Below are 6,578 nucleotides of genomic sequence, written 5' to 3' on the forward strand. Positions count from 1 at the left end.
TACGAGATATCTGCAGTGGAGAGGTTAATTGTAATGAGAAAAGCTTGGATATGTTATCAAATTAATCTTACCGAAGATGTGGTAAGGAAATGGGAAGCCTCTTGGCAATGTTTCATAAGTAAAATGTTGAAACTAACAAAATGGTACTATACAGTGCTTCTATTAGTAAACACATACCTATACAGTACTAATAATTCTATTACTACTCACAACATAGTACAGTATCTATTACTAAACACAAACTAGTATTCTATTACTAAACATTCTAGTATTTGTCACTATGCACATCTTAATACAGTAATTCTATTACTACACACAACCTAGTACAGCACTTCAATTACTAAACTCATCCTAGTACTGCCATTACTAAATTCATCCTAGTACTTCTGTTACTAACCTAGAACTTCTATTACTAAACACATCCCAGCACTGTACTCCTATTATCAAACACATCCAAATATCCCTGCATACCATACATACCCTAGTGCTAGTTCATCATCCTGTCGGAGAGTATATCCTTAACATACTCAATTTCTTGTCTAACCAAATGTTTTATCAATTTGAGAAGTGAGTAAAGCATGGAAATAAATGATAATAATTAAAAGAAAATACAGGTGAATCTAGTTTAACTTTGCTCCACAGTTATTTCATAATTAGGTCAAGCCAAAATAAATTAAAACCCTATGGCATCAGGCTAGGCAGTCGTTTTCTTATGTTCCCCAACACAGGTTACAAAAAACTGTGTGGAAAACCATTGGTACTTATAGAAAACACAGTACTGTGTATAAGGTCTAACTTGAATAGTGCCTATGAACACTGCATTTATACAAAGACCATAACTTGTTTATTGAAAATAACAATATCATAAGAAACTAAATTAGAAGTTTTGGTTTCACTTGACATCATTTCAGTTGAAGTAGCAAAGTTTCAGGAACCTAACCCTAACATTAAATGAGGTTTACCTGTATAAGCAACATCACTTAATGGTTGGGTTAGGTGAGCCTGACAGTGAATCTGAAAGTACACTACAAAACTAACTTCTCACATTACTTTTTTGTAAGTAATATTAACTGTAGTAGTACATACAGTTAGCATAAATTATGAAAGCATTTGCCACAATAGTTCTCCTTGGTTCCCCAAAGACATGTTATATTTAATTATTACTGTATATAATTATTGAATCTAGCAATAGAACCACAGGGCTGCTGACAACTTTGTTATCAACCGATCACATACTGTAGTGCCTTTACATTATCAAGGCACAGACTCAGAAGTGGTTTTATAAGGCAATGTTTGACAGAATTTTACAACCGTTTTGAGGCAGGACCAGGATTTAATTACACTAATTGTTAAACATACTGACTTGACCTTTATAGGCACATGTTTTCTGTAGGACAAAATCCCCAATGTGTTCAACATACTGTAATTATATATTATTTAACACGGTAAAATAATTATCAAGATAAAGCACTAGGCTAATATGACTGTTGGTATACAGGTAGCACTTGGAAAGGCTATGAAGACAGACTAGGAGCTGGGATAAGGACAGATTGAAGACAGATTGAAACAGTGTAGTTTAAAGTTAATGTCATGGTTTATTTGGCTACATGGTATGGAATCTAAAGTGCAAGGATCAGTCACTTGATGATCGTAAACAAATACAGTACAGTACTGTATTAGAATAACTAAATACAGTATTAGAATAACTAAATAGTTTAGCTTTAAAAACATTCTTAATAAATCATGTACCATACATGGGTAAAGAACAACTCAAATCTCAACTAGTAACACTGAAAACTGACACTTGCTGTGGTTAAGGTGATGGAACATAACTAAGTAATGTTCGTCATAATTTTTAATGTATATATTAGAATCATTATTGCTGTTGACCATATTGTCATTATCATTAAACAGTGTCATTATAATACTGTACTATGTTATTACTGGTACAACTGTAACCAAAGGTATCAGTGCTATCTAATGTAATGGATGATGTAGAGAAAATGTAACTTAGAGATTAAACTTAGAATTCACTTAGTAATGTACTGTAGAATCATTTATGTATAAAGAAATACGGCATTACAATGTGACCTCGATTATGAGAGGAAATGTCAGCAGTGTGGAGACATGCCTGACAGACCACTGGAACATTATCTAACACAGTGCACCGTTACAAACCCAATAAGATTTCAACTTAGATTCAACAGAGCAATAGTAGTTGTTAAACACATGGGGCAAAATCTTGCTGAAGCGACCATACGAGTCATAAATACTCAAACTTTGCCTAAGTAAAACAGAAACAAGCAACACTTAGTGGGCCAGCCAGAGGCTTAGGGCCCATGCAGGAATTTCCCTGAAAAAAAATAAAAAAAAAAATAAAAAAAAAATAAAAAAAAAAAATAAAAAAAAATAAAATAAAATCCGAACCAGTTTGTCCCACCGAGTGATCACTCCATGCAGGAGAAAAAGCAGAGGCAAAAAATTACAGACTGATAGCACTAACATCGCACACTGATCTATTTAATTCTTTGAAAGAGTACTAAGAAGTAAGACCACAAAATACTGTACATGGAATCACAGCATCTCCATAACCTGGACAACATGGTTTCAGAACAGGGCACTCTTGCCTATCACAGTTGTTGGACCACTATGACGTGGCCTTGGATGCCATAGAAGACAAGCAAAACGCTGATGTAATTTACACAGATTTCGCAAAAGCCTTCGACAAATGTAACCATGGTGTTATTGCACACAAAATGCATTCAAGAGGAATTACTGGAAAAATAGGCAGACAGATCTACAATTTCCCGACTAACAGAATTCAATGTGTAATAGTCAATAAAATAAAATTTGGCCCATCAACCGTGAAGAGTTCAGTCCCCCAGGGTACTGTGCTTGCTCCAGTAATTTTTCTCATCCTCATATCAGACATAGACAAGGACACAAATTATGGTACTGTATCATCCTTTTGCAGATGACACTAGGATTTTTATGAGTACACAACAGATAGATAACAGCAAACCTCCAATCAGATAAAAAATCAGGTTTTTCAATGGGCTACAGAAAATAACATGGTATTTAATGAAGATAAGCTCCAGCTAGTGCACTACGGAAAAAATTAAAATATAAAAACAAACCACGTATAAAACAGTCAAATCATCACACAACACGAAATAGCAATGTAAAGGATTTGGGTGTACAGTACTCACGTTGGAAGACTTTACCTTTAAAGAACACAATTAAGTAGCCGTCACAACTGCAAGAAAAATGACTGGTTGGATAACAAGAACTTTTCAAACTAGAGATGCTATACTAATGATGATACATACTTGTCAAGATGCTAGTGCTCTCTAGAGTGGAATCGTTATGCTGTCATCGTTGCACAATGACAGCCCCTTTCAGAGCTGAAGAAACTGCCGACTGGGAGAACGTACAAAGATCCTTTACTGCTAGTATCCACTCATTGCAAAACAAAGCACTTCGCTTTGCGGAGGGCCTGACTCTGATGGACAGGGTAAGAACTGACCAAATCCATGAGACGCTCAACATGAAGCCAATGAACATCAGGTTCAGCTACCTGGCCAGAAGACAGCTGTACCGCATGAAGAACATGTATGTCCCAGACCCCGAAGATCCCTACGTAGCAGAAAACACCACCAGCAACTACGAGATCCACGAACCACCACACAGAACCAGAAGAATCACTCTCCAACAAAAAGTGATCAGACACATCCATGATGAGGCCTTCCCAAGACCTCAAATACTAAGCGGCCTGCCAGACGACCCAGATGAGTCTAAATAAATTTATGAATTTATTGATGAATTCTAAATAAAAAAAAAATAAATAAAAAAAAAAAAAATAAAAAAAAAATAAAAAAAAAAAAAAATAAATAAATAAAAATAATAAATAAATAAAACTCCTACAAAAAAATATAAAACCAAAAAACCATTTGTCGTGGCATCAGAAGTGTAACTTCCCTGATGTTGCTAAGATTAACCTCCTTCAGCCAACTCCATCGGCTCTAGTGCTTTAGGACACCAACAAGGTCACAAATACTAGCCCCCCCAGCCAATGTACTGACAACCCAACATAACACATACGCAAACAAACAACGCATACAAAAATGTCAACCCATGGTGGACAGGCCACCGAACTTTCAAACCTCCTCTCTCTCTACACCCGCATCCTCTTCCTGAATTTCATCTCCCCATCCCTCTACCTCCCCCATCTTTTCCATTCCCTGTGGACATCAAAGCTAAAGAATTCACTCAGTAAAACATGTAAACTATTGGGATCGACTAAAATGCCTAAATATGTATTTTCTTGAGTGTAGGCGGGAGAGATACATAATAATTTACACGTGGAAAATATTAGTGGGGCTGGTCCCAAATCTGCACACAGAAAGAAATAGCACCACATAAGACCAGAAGGCATAGCAGGATGTGCAGAATACCACCCGTTGAAAAGCAAAGGAACAATAGGTACTCATGAGAGAGAACTCTATCAACATCAGAGGCCCGAGACAGTTCAACATGCTTCCACTAAACATAAGGGGCATAACTGGCCAACCCCTTGCAGTGTTCAAGAGAGAACTTGATAAACACCTCCAAAGAATACCTGATCAACCAGGCTATGATTCATACGTCAGGCTGCAAGCAGCCGCATCCAACAGCCTGGTTGACCAGTCCACCAACCAGGAGGTCTGGCCGAGGACCGAGCCACGGGGACGCTAAGCCCCGAAATCATCGCAAGGTATGGTGACCAGATAACTAAAATCCAGAGAAACAAATCAAGGATTGAGACAATCTTTGACAATTTAGATTAATTTTAATGAACACAAAAGCTAAAAATACCTCTAAACTTATTTTAATAGGAATAATAGGACAGCACAGTACTAATGAATATGTAGGAAACAAAATAAATTTTTGTGTTTAGTAGAAATGCATTTAACCACTGCCACGACTTCATAGACAATGAGGTTAACCCCCAATTAACTGGTCAAGATCTATTTAATGTGGGAAGGACAACAAATATATACAGCACATCCAGATAATCCAGAAAACGGGGATCAGAATGATAAAGAGAGATTCCAGTGTTATTCATTTGCAGTCCAGTATTTAAAGGCCTAAAAATCTTGATGTTCTCGCTTTAAGTCATGAAGTAATGCCAAATTTCCATCCTGCTTAATCTGTTAAAAAATTCCTATCATCACCGTCTCCCACTTTTGTGGCTACAGAGTAGATAGGACAGCAGTATTATTATAAGATAAAAATATTTAAAATTAGATGTACAGCATTTTTATCATAGCCAATCAAAAGTGGCACTCCTGGGCTGGCATATCTTTTTATATGAACAGAAAGAGTATAATGAGAGATGGTAAAGAATATAAAAATTATACGAGTAAAGAATAACGAGAACAGAGTATAAGGAGCAGGAGGGAGTATAATGCTGAAGGGAGAATATATACTGAAGGGAGTATAATGCGTACAAGGATTTCAAGGACTATAATGCATTCTGTAAGTACAATATGCATAGGCTGGTAAAAGACTGATTAGACAGAGGAGGTTTTGATGGGTGACGAGGCTGTAGTGGAGGTCCTCGACCAGGAGGCGTGGTTAAGGACCGGGCCACCGGGACGCTAAGCTCCGAAATCATCACAAGCTAACAAAGGAGGTGGGCAGAGCTTAAGTTTGGGGAGGAGTGGGCAGACTGAGGTGGGTGGAGAAGGCGCAGGTGGCAAGAGGAGTGGTGGATGAACGAATGGAGGGAGAAAAGAGGGAGGAATGGAGGAGGAGGAAAGGACAAAAGAAAGGTGGTGGTGGTGGTAGGAGGGGAATGATAGGCCTGGAGACATAAGATTACAGGAGGGGCTGCCTACTGGCGAGAAGAAAGGATGCCAGTTATTTATTTATGACTAAAATTCAAATTACCAAAGCTAGCCAAATAGCTGAAAATTCAATTATTTAATTACTGTATACAGCACTTAAGTGAGATTCATAACTATTTTGAAGTAATTTGGTAAATCAAATTCCAAGATATTAACCAGAGGATGATGTATTCATTCCCAGCTTTTATGAAGAATTTGCAACTTTTAAAACTATTAGTTACGATCATGGTATGGTTCTAAAACATATACTGTAATATTCAAACCTGAATCTACTATCTTTAACTACTTGTGATATACACTACATAAAAAATGACTTCCTAGAGGTATCATTGCAACCAAGAAACTGAGATTATCTCATGGCATCAGGACACTTGTGCCTAAATTTTGGTACAACTACATTTTTTTCTTCTAAATATCAAAAGATTAATAATCTCCCCACAACACCTGATAATTTTAAAACACGTTCTAAAATCTGCCACCAGTGTAGCAGTGAGCTACGCTGCCCAACAACACTAGAAATCTTCCATGCACCACCCTACACAAGCCTTAAATGTTTTAAGCCAATGTGCGAAGGTGTTCTCTATATATCGCAAAGGCAACAGCAAATTTAAAAACAAAAAAATACCGGTAATGAAATGAAAGGTAAAGGGTATTGTTACTGAGGAGACCCAATGTTGCTCACCCATTCAT

Source organism: Procambarus clarkii, chromosome 27, assembly GCF_040958095.1.
Source record: "Procambarus clarkii isolate CNS0578487 chromosome 27, FALCON_Pclarkii_2.0, whole genome shotgun sequence".
Lineage (NCBI taxonomy): Eukaryota > Metazoa > Arthropoda > Malacostraca > Decapoda > Cambaridae > Procambarus > Procambarus clarkii.